We start from the raw sequence: 19,256 nt of genomic DNA, 5'->3' as shown, positions 1-19,256 counted from the left end.
TTAATGTATTTATTTTTATGTCTTGTTCAATTAATCATTTATGAACATTCTAAAAGGTAAATAATACGATTTGGCAATAATAGCACAGGACATCTGTTATGTCTGAAGCAATAGTTACTCAGAGTCCTAGGGAAACTTAGGAAAATGAAGTGGTTGCAGAACTGTGAGAAAGAAATTTCTCTGTGTCCTGGTTTTGGCTGGGATAGAGTTAATTTTCTTCTTAGGAGCTGGTACAGTGCTGTGTTTTGGATTTAGTGTGACAATAATGTTGATAACGCACTGATGTTTTAGTTGTTGCTAATTAGCGCTTATCCTAAGTTAAGGATTTTCAGTTTCCCATGCTCTGCCAGCAAGCAGGTGTGCAAGAAGCTGGGAGGGAGCAGAGCCAGGACAGCTGACCCGAACTAGCCAAAGGGGTATTCCATACCATAGAATGTCATACCTAGTATATAAACGGGGGGGAATTGGCTGGGAGGGGTGGATCGCTGCTTGGGCATCGGTCAGCGGGTGGTGAGCAATAGCATTGCGCATCACTGTTTTTTTTTTCCCTTGAGTTTTATTTCTTTTTTTTCTTTTCTTTTTTTTCCCAATTCTCCTCCCCATCCCACTGGGAGGGGGGAGGAGTGAGGGAGCAGCTGCGTGGTGCTTAGTTGCTGGCTGGGGTTAAACCATGACACTCTGAAAATACACATTTCAATCCATAAGATTCCTTACCAGGATATGCACTTAGTCAGTGAAATAGAAGTTAAAACTGCATGTTATCATTTAACAAGCTCTTTTGTTGATCAGACTAGAGGAATCACACTGTCCGTAGTAGCTACTAAAATGTAACTATACAGTTTCCAAATAAGCTTTTTCTTGGGTAAAAGACACATCACATCGGTCTTCCAAATTCTGAGGGCTGTTCATCGCTGCAGGCATGCAGTATGCAAATTAAACTTCTTTGCTCCAGCTGAGGCTGTACTATGCCCATTGAGTGATTCATCTTTGCAGGAGAGCAGGCAGTATTTGCACCATTAATCTTCCTTGAGATTTTACTGGGGGGAAGCTTTCTTCATCATTTTGATGTGATTACATAAGACTCGTGGTATGGAAACTACCCTAAATAGAAACACCTTTGGATATGTCCTGGCCATGGACCTAGTATCTGCAGTCTTATCCATTTAGGGCATAGCACAGACTCTAAATGATGCTGTAAGACAATTATAAACCGTTTTTACCCTTTCCTGTGACACCTTCTATTATCAGAATGCATCTGCTCTAAATTATATTAGCAGAAACTGACACAATTTAGGAGCGTGCATGAATCCTAAAAAAGTTTCTTTGAAAGAGTATGTTTCTTGGAAAAAATGGAAATCTCATAGTGAACACTAAAGTAACTGTTGCTCCACCCCCAAGTCTGAATACTATAATAGTCTGTAGAAATAAGATTTGTCTGGGGTATTAACATCTATAGATTAGTCCTCCAAAATCAAAATAATAACTTGCTAAATACATTTGCTTTTCTTTTGCTACACAAATCTTTTAAATTCTCTAATAGAAAAAAAAGAGGATTTTTTTCCTCTTTAATACCCTTATGTGGGCCTTAAAGGCCCACAGATGTCAGAACCCCCCACAATGGAATGTTCACAAACTACTAAGAGAAAACAAAATACTCTGCATTTTTAAACTTCTAAGCAAAAAAAAAAAAAAGAAAAATAGGGAACAAACAGCGTAACAAGATAAGGATTGAACTGAACTGCTCAGTTGTTCTACTTCCCCGTTATTTCTCATTCAGTCCTTCTTCCCTTGGCTGTTTATCTAAACTGTAAGCTATTTTGGGTGAGGGGGTTCTTTTCTGACTCTCATATTTGTCAGTAAAGATTGCTGGCATTCTGTACTAACAAGTAACTATTAAAACCAGCAACATGTATATTCTCTTTCATATTAACTCACTACATTTTTTAACTATCAAGAATAAGGATTAGAAAACGGATTCCATACTTCAGCCTAGAAAACTGGAAATCACCTGAGATGAAATGGATGAAAGAGCCAGATCCCAGGAGTTAAGGAAGAGAAGTTGATGGTGCCAACAGCGGCAACAAGCACTGAAAAGACAGAGGGGAAAGCTCATGTTAGAGGACTGGAAGGCACATAAAGGGTTGAAAATCAGACGTGAGTGAATCACTGTAGCATGAATATGGCTCTTATTCACAAAGCTGGACGTTTCTAACTAGAAATCCAGTATTATATAGCTCCCAGATACTTGCAATTGCCCAAGCCAAAATGCTGTTTGGAAGCAAATTCCAAGCTTTACAGTAAGACTGTACAACAGACAACAGTGGCTGGGTCTGAAACAAGGGATGTCCTTTCTCCAGTGGCCAGTTTAGCAATATCACAGAGAGGCTACAACACAGTTATTTTACAGACATCTCTATCTGCAGTGTAATCCATTTCTTCTTCTTTAATGGAAAAATTTAATATGTCAAGGCTACCCAAAAGTACTAGTAAATAAGTGATTTGGTTCAAAATGGAAATAAAGAATATGTGTGGGTTTATCAGTGAAGACACTGTATAATCAATAGATTATCAGATTCTATGAATTGATTTAAAAAGTGATTACGTGTGCAATAGCATGTAGAGAGAAATATGATAGGGAGGTTGTTCATTCATGCTAATAGCTAGATGTAAAACAGTATGAGAATAATTAATTCATAGTTGTATTTATGGAATTTGTAATACATTAAGAAAGTACAATTCACATTTGCCAGTCTCAAAAATCAGGACTTAAATCACATTGCAGAAGAGCATAAACCAGTTATTAGTCCTGAGTGGCAGTATTGCTATCTGTTATGATACATAAACACAATTTTAAATATCATGTTGATTTGTAAGTTTGCCACTGAATGCAGTTGACTAAGGCTTGGTTCTCAGTGCATTTCTGTAAAATTCTGTGTAAAGCCATGATTTTCATCACTTTAATTGAAATGATGTTACCTGCTTTATTTCAAGATAAAGTTCTAAATAATTTTTTTCACCTTGTAAAACTCCCATAATTCCCATATCACAACATAATCATAATCAAATAAAATTATTGTTATTAATAATTTGCCCAATATACCTGGAACTACAGCCTAGAAAGTCTGATCTTCACTGCAGGGAAATTGGTTGAACAATACTAAAACATACAAATAATGGACACATGGACAAATACTAGTAGAGAAGGAAGCGTGAGCTTGGTTTTTTACAGGCAAATCATGTTTCACAAATCTTTTGGATCACTCTAGGTGTATCTCAGCTCTTAATTTTTCTATTACACATGATCTTCCCGGATCCAACTCTCCCTCACTCTTAATATAGAGAATGCTCGAATACTGTTTCTTACATGATAATAAACATACTTTCAAATGTCAGCTAGCTCCTGGCACAAGCCCAAATTTGGTAGCAGGTGACACACACAATTAAAAGGTGGAAAAATAACTTCTTTGCACAACACTGACTACTTTTTTAACGCTGCTGCTTTACCACTTTGTTAAGCTACCTGCTGTACACTTTAGTTTTCCACTTTTTTTTGCTACATTAAATCTGTTTAAAATTTGGAAATCTGATGTCTAAAACTACGGTTCCAAAAATCATTTACTTCAGTGATGAGACTGTGGAACGTTATTTTACCTGTATTTTTTTAATGGAAGGTATCTAGCTGTCTCCTGAAATGCTCTTTCTCAAATGCAAGACTATGGTAGGTTGCAAAAATGAAGACAGCAACTTTGGATTAGAAGCAGAAATGACTGTGGGAACCTAGCAGGACATTAGAAAAAATGTGTAAATATATACATGTTCCCAGAGTAAGAAGGTGGACAGGATCATTCTGCAGTAGCTGATGTCTGACCACTTGTATCAGTCAAGGTAAAAAGGGAAATTAAATTATATGTAGAAATTCCAGCAAATACATGCCACAACCTTAAAGAAATGTTTGTATGGGATTTTTTCTTTGTTTTTTTGTTTTCCATCCACTAATGCAACTCTATTGGTGTTTCTAACAGCGGAGGCTACAGTTAGGCAGGATGGAGATGTTATCACTATGTCATCTGGCCCTACTCAGGGCAATACTAGTAGAGAAAAATGCTTATAGATTTCTCTATAAAAAGACATTTTACTGCCTGTAAAGATGAGATACTAATTACCAATGTTGTGAAGAGAACATTTGAACAATTGTACGAGATACAGTACGACGGGATGAAGGATCACATCAAGGTACCTCTTAAGAAAGTCGAAAGGAAGGTCTGAACTGGTAAGGTTCAGACAGGATGTGTTGGTACCTGACGTTGATAATCATACTGATAACAAAACAATCCATACTGGAAAATCTCTTATTTCCTAAAATGTCTCAATTCCTGCCTATTTCTAATAGCAACAACTTGTACCAGGATGTTTTCAACAATTGTTAGTATTTCAGAAAATAAAACTGGATGCTGACAAGGAAAACTGGAAAGCCCAATTCAGAGTAGGGAGTGAAGCTATTGTTTGATTTGTTTAACCATTCTGAGCAATTCATTTAGCCTCTCTGTTAAAACTTCTTACTAATGATTAACGAACCTTTTAAAATCTGATTTTGAGTCACAGATAAAGTGTTATCTATAGAAAACATTAATTAAAATAGCAGCAATTTTGCGTGTATACCTAATTCTAGAATGATAAACCCACTGATTTTCAGGTAGCAGTATGCTGAAAGTGTAAAATTTTCTGTGAAACCTTTTCAGATGTTTTTAAATTTTCTGTAGGCAAGATAATGAAAACTAAGATATTACCAAGTCTGTTCTTCTATCTAAACAGAAGTCTTTCAAATAACCTAATTGTAAGTGATTATAATAGCACAAAAATACTAACTTTGTGGTATATATTTAATTCTAGTTTTCTCTCCACTGTTAATTTTTTGAAGTTGTACAGCATGTTGAATTCAGAATTACCTATTGTTTATTTATTAAAATATTCTGTTCAGGCTTAAACTAGTTTACAAATTTAGCATATACTTGCACAGACAGTATTATAAACATAAATATTACATAAACACAGATGTAACAGCATAAATATTAGCTATTCATGAGGCTTTATGGGATAGGAAGGGAAACTAATGTCGCCATCATTTGGTTGACAGGATTCAGATTTCTTTCTAAATCAGAGCAAGTCAAAGTAGGAATAAAATCTGACTCTATTTTAGAGACACTGAACTACAGCAGCATAGCATCTCAAAGGTTCTTGCCAGTGGCTTGTAAAATTTCTCATATTCATTTTTTTAGAAAATATTATGAATGATATCCTTGTCTCAGAAACAATGATGACAGTGCCCTTTCACTGTGATAAGTTCTCAATTTCAGCCTGTATTTAGAGATTTCTCCTCTACTTAGCTGATTTACTTAGATACAAGATTGTCTTGCCGGCCCAAACCCCAAGCTGTCCAAACTAACTTTATTATTCAATGCTCCTATATACCATACATTATATTTTCATGGGTGTAGCCTGCATCTCAGATAACCCACACCCTTTTAGAAGTACCAGGCCTTGAGAATAATCACTTAGATAACATGTAGAGGATCAGAGGAAGAAGCAGCAAAACTACTGGGGAGTAAGAGCTGCGCAGTAAATCTTTTGTAAGCAGCCCACACTTACAAAACTGCGCAAGTGAAGAGGATTTTTGCCTGTTTATTTTGAAGAAACTGAAGTTCCACATGTGAGAAAGATGTGTGAGACTTTGAATTGTTACCGGTTACTGCCCGTATATACCGTTACTTTCCCACAGCTGTTTAACATCCAGTTGCCTACTGTTTACATCATGTATTTTTGTTAGAAGTACCTGTCTTTCTAAATATATAGAAATAGCGCCAACTTCTGCTGCTGTCTTTACATACCCAAGCCCCTGTACGAATAGCAGTTCCACACACTGCTCTCTGATATAATCAAGGCCTTCCACAGAATCATTTGTGTAGTAAGGAGTGATAGATTGCTATGTGCTGAATTAAGCCATTATTTTTGAATTAGGCAAAAGATTGTGACTGATGCCATTTAGAATGTCAAATTTCTTAAATATATCTTCCTCCAAAGTGTCCTAATAAGTTTTGCACATTAGTATTATCACCACGCATATTTACACATTAATTACTCAGACTCAAATACCTCCTCTCTCTTGATGAAGTTCATCCTTCTTTATAATCTTATCGTAGACTGCGCTTTCTACAAAACAGGAAAGAAGTTTGTTCGAAGTACTTTTAATGGCCCGCTTACATCTAAGAGACTACGCATGCGTGAGAACGTACTGCCTTTTGTTAGCCCACAGGGGATTAACCTGCTGTCCTTCAAACAAGGAAGCCAGAGCTGTTCCTCTATCACCATCTAGTGGGAAAGACGCTGGAAGTGCTGGAGGGCCGTGGAGGGGCCGCGGACCGGCGGTCCGAGCGTTGCTCTCGATTGACTCTCCTGCCGCGAACGGCACCCGGCAACACGCTCGCTTCCCCTCATGTTCCGCAGACGTGCACATAACGTAGCTGAACTTCGTGAGTATGAAAGCAGGTTCTTGACTGAATGCCCTAGCTGATGCATTTCACATTATCTGCTTTATCTGAATCTTTATGCCCTGAGATCTGTTGACTCTCAGGAGACTAAACTGAACAGTAGATCAGAGATGTTCAAAAAACCAGCCCAACAGCGCTGGGTACATCACCTTTTTTAACCTTTTACCACTTTGGACAGAAACAATCAGCATATTTTTGTATGCCGTAAATTCCATGCTTGGAGGTTAAAAATTAGAAACTGATCCCTAGCTGTTATTCAGAGTAAACATTCACTACAAATAATGGGCTTCTTGTAAATTAAAAAGCAACAAAACTGGCGTGATTATTTTAGGGAAATAAAACAACTGGACATAATTCGCTCTAACCCTGAAACAAGGACAAGAAGAAGACACTAAGGGAAAAACATGTCTTTGGAGTACAAATTCAAAGAATAGAGGAAGACTTAACACTTCTTTTTTGCAACTTTAAAGCAATAACAAAGTGCTAAAGGAAAAATTGGGTTCCAGGACAAATTTATCTCAAATAGGGCTAAAATTTAAAAGCTATATTGATATTTTCAGGGACATTAGAGGGACATGGTAATTATTCAGAAAATTTTACTGGGGCTGGGGTATTTTAGTCAATGTGCTTCCAAACTAGATTTCAACTATTAAAGGGTGTCGTTTCTCTCTTCACACATCAATATGGAGTTCAGACTTCTTTTTCTGACCTAGCTATGTATTTCCATATCTAAATACATTTCTTGTAAATATAATCTTAACACTGAATTTGTTGACATGAGAACTAGACAGAAGCTGACATAATGCCGCGAGGGACATTCAGTTTAAAGCACTACAAAAAAGCATTGGTATGGACAACCTTAAATATCAACCAAAGGCAGCCAAGGTGCCTTCTACAAGGAAAGGTTTATGGCTGTTCTGAAAGACTGAACCCAGAGTAGAAACACAGGTTTTATGTTATCTCCTTGTTTATTTCTGAAGAAAGAAAAACAAGCTGTGGATTTCAACCAAAAAAAACCCAAACCCCAAAGAATCATAGCCATCTGTGAGGCTGTACTGTGAGAGTAAAGAGGTCCTTTCTGGAGTCTAACTGGAGAGGGGATCAGGAGGTCAACAGAAGCAACCACCACTTCAAAAGTTCCCAGTACTCCCAGCACTTCCTCATATGAACAGGAAAGCTCTACATTTGACTGAAGAGAAGCGAACAACAAAATTCACTGAGTGAATACAGTACCCTAGTTTACCCTTTTTTTTTGAAACTTGCACAAGTTCTCTAAGCAAAAGCAGACATTTCTCATATGCATTGTATTAAACAAAATCTTGCAATTTATTGTTGTTGTTTTGCAAAATGGTTTCCTTCTCTTTTTACTTTTAAGGGTTGGGGTTGCAGTTGTACACCATGTGTGCCTTCTAGATGAGAAAACTAGGCCTAATGTTGAAATATAAACCAAATGCACAAAACACTTTTCAGACAAGAAGTTATACAGCTGTAATAAATTTAAATATTCTAATGCCTAGTTTGTTATAGGAAATATGATGCCAATATTCATTAATTGCCAGACACCAGCAGAAGTAACTCACCTTGCTTGGCCTTAACTGTCTAGGAGCTGCAATTCATACATCCACTCATGTAACTTAGGAGGCTTCTGGAAAAAGCTCTCCTGCACTAGTGCATGGGACACAAACTTCTTGCAGAAGTTCTTCTACCAGAACTCTTTCCACATGTTCCCTGCTACCAACACATGCCTAAGAACCTTAATAACTTGGAGCAAAAGTAACAATTTTCTTCTGCATTTACTTTTAAGCTATATGCCTCCCTTTCTTCCTAGAAAATGTAAATGGCTTTTACTGTACAGTTTAGTATGGTTCAGAACATTATCCTGTGGGAATCAGAGAACAAAAGAGAATTGAAAGAAAAAGAGTGGTCCAAAGAAGGAACCCTGACCTGGAAAAGATGTCAAAGATGGAAAATACTGAAAGAAAAACGTTTAATTGCAGCCATTAAGGTCAGGGAAAATGCTGAAGAGACCCAGTGCTGTGAACCCAGGAGACAATCTGAGGAAGGGAAATGGGTTTCTAGTGTTCAATACAACCAAGAGACTGAAAAGACTGAGAAGAAGTCAATAGGTTTTTTACATGCTTTTATTTAGGATAACTGAAGCTTTTTGAGCGATTAAATTGCCACCTGAGGAGAAGGAGGAATACAGAAATGGAGGAATAGTTGAAGAAACAGAAATTGGATCTAAATGACCCCTCACATGACATTACTTTAAAAAGTAAGTACTTTTACTACACTTTTCTTTAATTCCCCAGCAATTGCAATTGGGAAGGACTGTATATCAAAATCCATACCATCTCACCATAGACACTTAAGTGCTTAAATTGAGAAATGCAGCTCGGGACCCCAGGTTTCAGGTCAGGATACCTCCATGTCTCCAGTTATTGCTCAAGACAAAAAAAAGTTGTTCCTGAAAGGTGACTTAGCTCACCTGAGAGGAGCAACCGCTCTCCGCTGACTGAGGGCAATGCACATCCTCAAGGGGTGAGGAGATTGCTGACCTGGGGCGGCAGTTAGGCACCATGCAGGGTCTACAAAGTTTTCCACTGGAAAACTTAAAAAAGAAAGAAAAAGTCACTTCACCCAACCAGTATTTAAGCATTGTCACATATTTCCACCACACTTACTAAGAAGAAAACACGTTGGATGACTTTACCCGATGGCATTTAAATCCATCTTGAGAGTCGGTAGTCGTTTCCCCCATTTCGCACTGTCCATATGAGACAGTTCTTACAACCCTGACCTGTCTGTGGTGTTCAAGTGTGGCAGAGCTTGAGGCAGTAACCACGTCTCTGAAACAAATAACCTTCTACAAGGGGAGGGTGGGATTTGGCAGAAAAGGAGTTAAAAGTTGAGCGTCGGCGCCGAGGAACCCAGCGGACCGTTCCATTACCCGGGGAGGGGGGAACCTACTTACATATTGCTAATTATTCGCTATAAAATTAATGACAAAATTTCAAAAGGAGAGCTACAAGAAGTCATTACAAAGCACGAGGAGGGGATCTATGAACTAAAAGAGGTGAACCTGAGGTAAAATCTTGAGGGCATCTCTCTCCTTTCTCTTGCCTGGGCAAGTTCCACTCAGCAGCCGGGTCGGTGTCGCAGCCTGGTTTGAGGGAGGCGGCGAGGCGACAGCCCGGTAGCGTGTTTGGGGCTGGCAGGGCGCTTTAGGAGCTGTTAGATCCACGGTGATTTCTCCTTCCAGCATCACCAGAGCTTTCCTCCTCAGTGGCTGCTCATAACAGGCCTCGTTTACCTGAACGGGACTGGGAGAAGAGAAGAAAGGGAGGGCATGGGAGCGGTGATGGGAGAAGGGGTTTGGAGTGACAAAGGCGCGGTAAGGGGCAGCCGCGAGTGCCGCCAAGTTAGGAGTCCAGTGGCTTTCTTTAGTGCAGATAATAATATAATTGACGTACTGAGCCAAAAGCTGTTCAGTAGAAGAAGTGTAACAAACAGGCTTGGCTAACGGGAGGCATGAGCATAAACGCAAGTAACTCGACCAGATTTCATACAAAGTGTTTGAGAACCGGGGGCTGAGTGGCGGAGACCCACTACAGGCAGTTCTCGGGAACGTCCTTGGGCATTAAGGGCTTCTCCAGACGTCTGATTACAGCAATGTTTTGGAGTATCTTGGATATATTGATTGTGTTCTTTAGGATCGATTTAAAACGTCAGTGGCATCTTTGATTTAGACGCCCATAATAATTTCTCAAGAAAGCGAGGAACTGGGTTCTTTGATCTGCACCTAGACAGAAGGAAACTGAGGGTACTTAAAATGATCATGAAGTAGCTGGTTTAAGAGCAGCTATTAGTGATAAACGTGAGAGCTTTCCATCATACTAAAAATATTCCTGTAGAATCACAAGCATGTGCAGTGCTTCCCAGGCAACTATAAAATGCCAAGCCCACTTCCTCTGAGAAACTCAGAAACTTAAACCAAAACCACACAGAGTAAACAAATTAGGAGCATAAAATGAGGTGAATAGGAGGGGTATCGTCTTTGGGAAGCCAAATTAATTTTTTTTAACATGGTATTTTCTTCTATATGATTAATAAGAACATTTCTTGTCTGCCCAATTACTCCTATGTATCAGCTGAGCAGTATAACTGTGGTAAGACGGTACACATGGAGAGTCCACATACTGAAGAGGAAGATACAAGAGACTGAATTACATTATAACCTTAATGGTGGTCCCTCTGGGGTGGACCAGTGAAAGAGCACCAGGAAGTTTGCTTTAATCATTGTTCCTGCGCAGTTTGTTTTTGTGGCTAAATAAGGACTTCGGTGCACTAGGCTAGCAATCCAGAACCTTTCTTGAGCTCTACATTAACACATAACCAAAAATAGCACTTAATTAAGAAAAAGTTGCAGTCTGTTTTTGCAATCAAAGGGAAGTGTGTATGCTGGAGGAAACCTATTAGATTAATAGTACTGTAACTTTTTGCTTGGCACATACACAGTTCTAAGAACTTGTCCTTTAAATTTTTGCAGATTAAAAGAAAACATATTCCTAAGGGCAATAATTAGCTATTATTCTACAGCCACCTAAACATGTAGTTGTATGCCTATAGCCAGATTATTACAGCTCTATAACTTCCCTGACATTACATGTGAAATTTTCTATTTCAGGCATTTTGGCATCAGTATATAGTATTTTGAATGAAATTTTGGGGAACTGGACAAATTATATCTATTACACATGAAGAACACCAGCCATAAAGAAGTCTCATATAGTCATCTCTGAACTGCTTTTAGAAGAGGGCAGAGCTGGTAGAGGCCTGGTAAGAAAAATCTTCATTTAAATATACACATTTGTTTTTATTGTTGGGAGGGAAGATTATTAAAGGAGTAAGAAGGAGAAGAAGGTGTAACTGCCTGCTAAGGATAATCAGATTGATAGATCTTGAATGTTCAACAGTTACGCAGTTTTATACTAACTTCATAACACTATGAAGGTCATCAGAATGCTGTGTAATACAATGTTCATAATAATGAAACAAAGCCTCACAGACAGGCTATAAGATATGTATGTGACACTCCTTCCCCCACAGGCCATGTTATATTTTTGTTAATCATCAACAATATAAGAATACTAAGCATTTTTCTCACTTTTCCAGTTCTAGCTGGTATTGAGAAGATTTAGAAAATAAGGGGACCATAAGAATATCATGACTAACTGTAAAATAAAACCTGATGCTTCCCATTCAAAATTTAAATGGACTAGAAAAAGCTGCATTTACCTTTATGAATCTAGTTTTTAAAAAACAAACACCCCAAACTTCTATTAGTACTTGTTTAGATGACCAATTTTTCATGAAACTGCATTCTTAAGGAAAGCTCAGATGGGGGTAACATCAAAATATGTAGCCTGTACATCTCTACTTAGCATGCCCCTAGGCTGGACAGTCAAATTCAGTACTTCTGAAGATTACGAGGCAACATCCAAGTTTTCATAGTGTAAGCAATATGCTAAGTTATTCACAGACAATCATAAACACAGCACAACGTTTACATTTTAAATAAAAAAAGAAATGAAACATTTGCACTCTATAGTCTAAGTGAAGTTTCTGAAATAAGGAGTGAAAAAATTGAAAATGGAAAGATGATATTTTCAAGTCTGCACAAATACAACAATTTTTGTGAAAAAATATTTCATGTAAGTACTTTTTATGCTATATTATAAATATAAATGTTATAGCATGAGTTTTACAATTAATCTCTTTACCAATAGATTATCCCTTATTTAACTTTTTTATGCAAACATTATTCAAACACAAATACCTTTTCTATGGTATTGAAATAGCATACCCACCAAAGCAAGTTTTACATTCACCGTCTACTCAAAGACATAGTACATTCTTCTTTTGCCTTTATGTGCATTTGACTAGTCTGTAAACACAATTACCAGAAAAAATAAAAACAGTGAGATCATTGCTTATAGAGGGATCCTTTTTTAAGCCAGTGGATTCTTTAAGAGAAACAGGTAGAGATTCATATTTTGGATTATTTTTGCCAATGAAGAAGAGTCAAAATAGGAAAAGAAGGAAAGTAAGGGCTTTTATATGCTGCGTCTGTCTTTGGGAGCAAGTAAGAAGGAAACAATCCAAAATATTAGGGAAAACACAGTCTAATGCAGAGAAAAGATAAAAGTTGCCCAAGGAAATGCAGGAGAAACAAGCACTTTGACCAGAAGAGAGTCATCACTAGTGTAGCCTGGAGTAAACACAAGACTGACTTAAGTTTGGAAATGAGGGGAAACGGCAATGGAACCATGGAAGGTATGAAAGTAATGAGTAAGTTCAGGAAAAAATCTAGTGAATGAAAGTATAAAAATTATTTTATGATGCATGTGTATATATTTTCCTGACAGGAAAATTCATATTTTGAATGCTGTCAGGTTATTGTAATTTATGGATCTATTTAGAGGGCAACTGTCTTTAAAATTGGAAATGTATTCTTACCTGCTTTGACTTGAATCGCTAATGCATTGTCTCTGTCAGAAAAAATATATGGTGGCATCAGATGTTTTGATGCACTCTTATTTATAAAGATTGTGCATATGTTCTTTTCCTCTGAAACCATGGGAAAATTTCACTCAAAGTCTCAAGTCCTTTTTGGTTGATAGTCATCTTGAATCTCTCTTGCTTTGTTTTTCTTAGAGCTACATTCCCAGTGGTTGCTCAGGCCTGCGTATGGGTTTCTGTGTCTTCTCTGCATCTCTTTCTATGGCATGTTACATCTTTTTTCTCACACATGGCTATCCTCAGATATCCAACAAACATGTGCCACCCACATGTGTCTTTGTTTTGGGTGGTGACATGTACCCATCTTCTCTTGGAGGCTGTTCTTTTTCCAGGAAGTTTAACTACTTTTTACAGTGATTTTAAAGAGCACTATGACAACTAGCTGTAATATGTTTTATCTAACAGCAATATTATGGATAACAGGCCACCTTAATGAATTGAACCCTGCATGGAAAACATACTAGCAAGAGCACAGGTATACAGATTGGAGCCTCTTCAGGAGAGTCACTATATCATCTTTCATATGAGTACTTGCACTGGAATGCAATCTTTACTGGGAATAAAGTAGAGAAAGTTGGCAAACCTACAAAATGTTCAATAGTCACTCAAAACTATAAATTAACATAAATTAACAATGCTGGGCACACTAGCGTTCTTTCGTTATAGTCAAGATTTGTCAATAATTTCCACTTGCCTATAAACTTTAAGAAAACTGCTCATGCTTATCCTGTTATTTCTCCAAATATATACATCTTAGGCCAAGATTTTCTATGCTGTTCTTCTCTTCAAAGATTAATTACGTTTAGGGAACCTGAGGGAAGTCGTGTAGGTATTTTAAAACAGTAGGAGGACAAACACAGAAATTTAAACATCAAAAACTAGAATTTAAATATATCATGACACAGAAAAGGACATTTTTCATAAATAGATCATTTTGACTTGATTTTTAAGTTATGGTTATTTGAGAATTCCATGGTAACCATTCCTAAACAGTATATTCTTCTTTCAGTCTTTTTTTTTTTTTCTATTGCAACAGAGTTGCACGACCTAGGCAGAGACATTTATTTGTATTTAATTGCATTGTAAAAGCCTAGGCAGCTTCTCCAGGTCAACAATTCAATTTTCTGGACCACTTATTGCCCCCGTTGAAAGTTTAAAAAAAATTAAAAAAGGCTTTGTGCTTCACAATGCATGGCATAGCCAGTCTGTGAGAAATTAAATCTGTGACAAGTTAATACTGCTTTCTGGCTCACTAATGGAGCACCCACACATCTTCTGAAGTGCTGACAAAGTACATGGACTGATGTTTATCCCTATGGCCACACAGAAGCAAATTGCCAGCACGTGTCCAGTTACAAAATGGAATTTTTTTTTTTTTTTAAAGTTGTAAGAGGAATACTCAGTATTCAGAAAATAGCCAGTAATGTTTTATTTATCCTTACTCCTTTTCCATTCTTATCTTAAAATCAATAAATTAGAACTTGTATTCATTACAGATTGATGTTAACAGCCATAATTTAAAGGAGTACAAAAGTTACTTGGTTTTTTTTCATTTTATTGCACAATGTGTGTTTTCTGTTCCTGTTCTCACTGTAACATCCTTTCATAAGGGCCACAGGATGTCTAAAAGAAAAAGGGACATCTGCTGCAGATTAGAAGGCTGTTTTAGCCACCGTATAGGGCTTTCTAAAATGTCTTCACATGAACAAATAGCTAACCTGATAGCCAAATTTCAATCAACTTTCTTTTGTCAGGTTTCTGGATAAAAAATTAGGTGATGAATTGCTTCAATAAAGAATTTATTGGAAATATGAACGTGATTTGTCTTTAGGTGGGGGACCACAGTTCCCTCTTTTACCTTCCTTTTGCCTAATCACTCCAAGGAGACTGCTTTAGGGGTGTCTATAAAATGCAATGTAAATGAAACCACCACAAAACATTCATGGACATTGGAAATCATTTGTCTAAAAATTGTGTATTCAAGTGTTCGAACAGACCTTGGCACAGACTAGAAGCATGTCAACTAGCACTTTCCCAAACAATTCCTGGGCACAGTTTGGGAGTTAGTGTGACTCAGGAATCATTCCCAATGGGCAGTAGATGCATGTGACTATCCTGTTTTGAAGAATAAAAGGGTTTAATAATATCGGCATGAAACATTATGTGGCTTCCAGCCTCAGTGCCAGAGAACAGTCCCAGGCATGTTTAACCTGTTAGTTTATATGTAGCCATTGAATCTTTTGGCTGAGATGGTTAACGCTTCAGTATCTGAAGAATGGAAGAGTTCTGCTTGCTTTCTTTCAAAGAAGCAGTTTTTAAAGGCCTAAGCCCAAGAAGCTTTTTTAACATATATGATTTAGATAATCATATCTGTCTTAAATGTTCTTTTTACTGGCAAGTTCATTAAAAACGGATTGGCAAAACATTTTAAGCATGATATGATGTTCTCAGATTTCTTTAATCCATAAAGTATGGCTTTCAGCTTGCGATGAATACAACAGTCCTTAAGGCCAATTTTTAACTTCTGTCCTTTGCCAGAAGATGAATGTCCACATTTACTTGCTGGCCCATGAAGCTGTATTGATTTACCTTTACACCTTAAAAAGTGTGTGTGTGGGGGAATTTGCCCCAATGTTTTTATCTTTATCTCTCAAAATAATCCATAGTGGCCCTCACAGCTTTTTTATGAAATTACACAGGATTTCTTATGTAACTGACTGCAATTCTGTATCTGTTATAAAACATGACCATAAGTTGTTTTCCCAGTGCCTATCCAAAACAAGACATTTGAGAGGATAGAGTTATATAAGGCTCACATTAAAAAAAAGGGGGGGGGGGGGGGGAGAAAAAGAAAGAAGAAAAATGAAGAAAAAGAATTCGTGGGAAGTTCAGGAAGTTATAGCAGGAATGGTACCTGCTTCCTTCCTGAAGTTCAGGAATGGTGAATCCACAGAAAAGAGCCTAAAGAGCATCTTTAGCCAAATTTCAGATTTCTTTCAATGACTGTGTAACTGATCATTTATCTTCCCTACAAAAACAACTGTTACTCAGTCTGTTCTTATGGCCCTAATGTAGCAATACTGGGACAGTCTACTTGTCCAGCAATCTATCACTGACCTGTTTTTCTGTTATATAATGTGTTTTATTATTATGTATGTTTTATAGTCTAGATTATGTTTTACATTATCTATATTCTAACTTTATTCAGAATCCCTAGTGCCTTGCATAATCAAGAACTGACTGTAACATTCAAATGAAAGTACTAGAGCTTTGTCTTCTATTATTTTTCCTCAATAGAGAACTGTTTTTTACAAGTATACATTTTAAAAGATGTATCTGCCATAGAATTCATATCGAGTCTTCATACAAACAGAAGCACATTCTTAACATGGTAGAGAGGGTGCAAGTTTGTCACTTAGAAAAAATGAAAAGTATTATTTCATTTCATATTAAATTCTTGTTGGTAAATTATGCTAAATAATTAGAAGGAAAAAAATATTACCTCCATCTGGCTTACCAGGGAAAAAAAAATCAGTAGTCACCACCAAGTTGTAAGCATAGCACAAGTAACTACACAAATATTTTACTCCTCAGTCTGCAAGCTTCCCTGGCTTTTTATTTTACCTGTACCACTGAAGGCCTCATCTGATATTTAGGTTGCTTATTTCTCACAATGAATATTCCCCAGTGAATTAATTATGCGGTGCTATTATTTGCTCCTGTGAACGAAAGTCAATGCAAAGAACATAACTTTGTATTACTTGTCATAGAGCATTCATTATTACATTCTGCCTACTCACTGTTGTAGTCCAGCCTTAACACCAGATTCTAAATAATGTGAATACTTAAATTTAGGATGATAGCTAATGATTGCATTACTATATTACATTTAGATAATGAGATTCCAAAATTTTATAGGAAAGTTCTTTTCAATTATTGAAAAAATATAAAAAAATATACAATCATAATTTTTTTTTAAATTTACTGACACATCACATTTATTTAAAAAATCTGCCCAGAAATACATACTACCTGTAAATTACTAAAAGATAAACATAACAATGTTTGTGCATTCCATTAACAACTTAAAATGACAGGTACCTGTATGTTAAACCAGCCCTTAAAGAGACAAAAATGGAAAAGCACAATACATTTTGCATTCATTCTATAGGAAAAAATAAAATGACAACAAGCAAGCTCTATGAAAACATTGGTGGAATGTGTATTTTTACTGTCATATTACATGATGTCCATAATTTATGAAGCTGAATAACAACATGTAGCTGTCAGGGAAGTTAACATCAGAATGAAGAGGGCAGAGAGGTCTCTTCACCATTTTCAACAGCGTACACATAAATACTGGCTTTGCATCTAGAAAGTTTATCTCAGTACGCAGTTGTAAACAGCAGCAAGAGAGGTACCTAGAATTTACCATATATTTTGTGAAAATTGCTTGAGAAATACATTTTACAAACAGTACTGTCTGCATGAAGATCTTTAATTCCTGCCTTTTAAAGCTGCATTAAAATACTCTTTGAAGAACAAGAAACAAGTCTCAGAATAACTGACTGTGCAGATAGCTAGCTTAGATTTATGGGAGCCCAGTCATTTGTTTAGGGCAAAAGACACATTCTCCCTTGACATCAAAGGAAGTAGGATTAGGTTCTGAAGCTTTACCCTGAAACTTGCAGTTCATTTTCAGGACTATATAGGTGTGGATTTATCACGGGAATTCAGAGAGCTTCGCCCTCCTCCACACTGCCACCAGCTTTGTTCAGTGCAGTATATGCTCCTTAGTGTGCCACAGTCATGGTTGTATGACTGCATAGCTCCTCCCATACAGATTAGGACTACCTCCACCCCATGACTAAGGCCTGGAACAGAAATAAGGTTTAAAGCATCTTGCTATGTTTTCAGGTAATATTCTGAAATACTTGATTTATCCCTTCTTCTGGCCATTTCAGGCATAATGAGGTGAACCCCATGCACACTAAAGTATTTTTTAGGAACACGGGGAGCCTCCGTTCTGCAATAAATTGCTGAGTGGACCTTTGAAGACAAAAGGAATACAAGGAACCACTTATCTGAATGCATTTGAAGAATTTGATCTTTCCTTTTAAAAAGTGGATTACAGTAATATCTAATGGAATAAAAAAATATTTAATTTCCCTTAAGGAAAAAAAATAATCCTGATTTGCTCATGTGTGTTACACCACCACCTTCTAAAAGAACTAATGACTTAAATTAGTTGTTTTCTTGTGCAGGTAATAACATCATAGTACTCAGGCAAAATAGCCATTTCTACAAATTCTTTTAGTTGAATGGGATTTTAAAAGCATAAAATGGTCCAGTGACATTCCTACTGGAAAATTCTGACTGAAACAGTAGTCAATTAGTGTTTTACTGTGATGTTTGGACTGGCTAAAGCATATTTGGCGTTTGAAAAGGAAAATTTCAGTATTTACATTTTATTTACACACTAAGTCACCAATTAAGAAAAAATAACTCATTATGTAAATAAATTACTAAAATCACATAAAGACTCCATCAACATGAATTGGTAACAATCAGAAGTAGGTTGAAGTAGTAGTCCTGGGCCAACTTTGTCATTTTATAATCGTATTTTCCTGTGAATTCATAGGTATGTCCACATCCATACGGGTATGTGAACTCCAAATAGGTAGGCCATTAAACTTGAGTTTATTATCAAGAGCATATAAATATTTTCCCCCTTGAGTTACAGAGTTCCACTGTATTAAATTAAGCGCAAAGATTTAGGAACACACTTCATTTACTGCACCAATGATCTCCCTTTATTTCAAATGGATAACTTGAAGTTGTAAATGCATAAACAATTATAGGATTGGGACCTTTTATATTTACTTGGAACAAAGGTATGTAATACATTTTTTTCACAGCCTGGTTTACTCTGTCTCCATTAAACTTAGATGAGCATGTACCCATTAGATATTAATATTTCCAGTACTGAATTACTGTATTTTGCAGTGCCGTCTTCATTTCTGTACTTTCAAACAAAAACACATACACTTGTAAAACGAACTTCGATTCATCCAACATTACAAATTTAATAGTTGGTTAAGCTCAAGAGAGACATTTTAAATCTGTATT

The sequence above is a fragment of the Gymnogyps californianus genome, chromosome Z (genome assembly GCF_018139145.2).
Source record: "Gymnogyps californianus isolate 813 chromosome Z, ASM1813914v2, whole genome shotgun sequence".
Taxonomy (NCBI): Eukaryota; Metazoa; Chordata; class Aves; order Accipitriformes; family Cathartidae; genus Gymnogyps; species Gymnogyps californianus.
The sequence above is the reverse complement of the archived record's forward strand: the minus strand, read 5'-3'. Positions refer to the sequence as shown.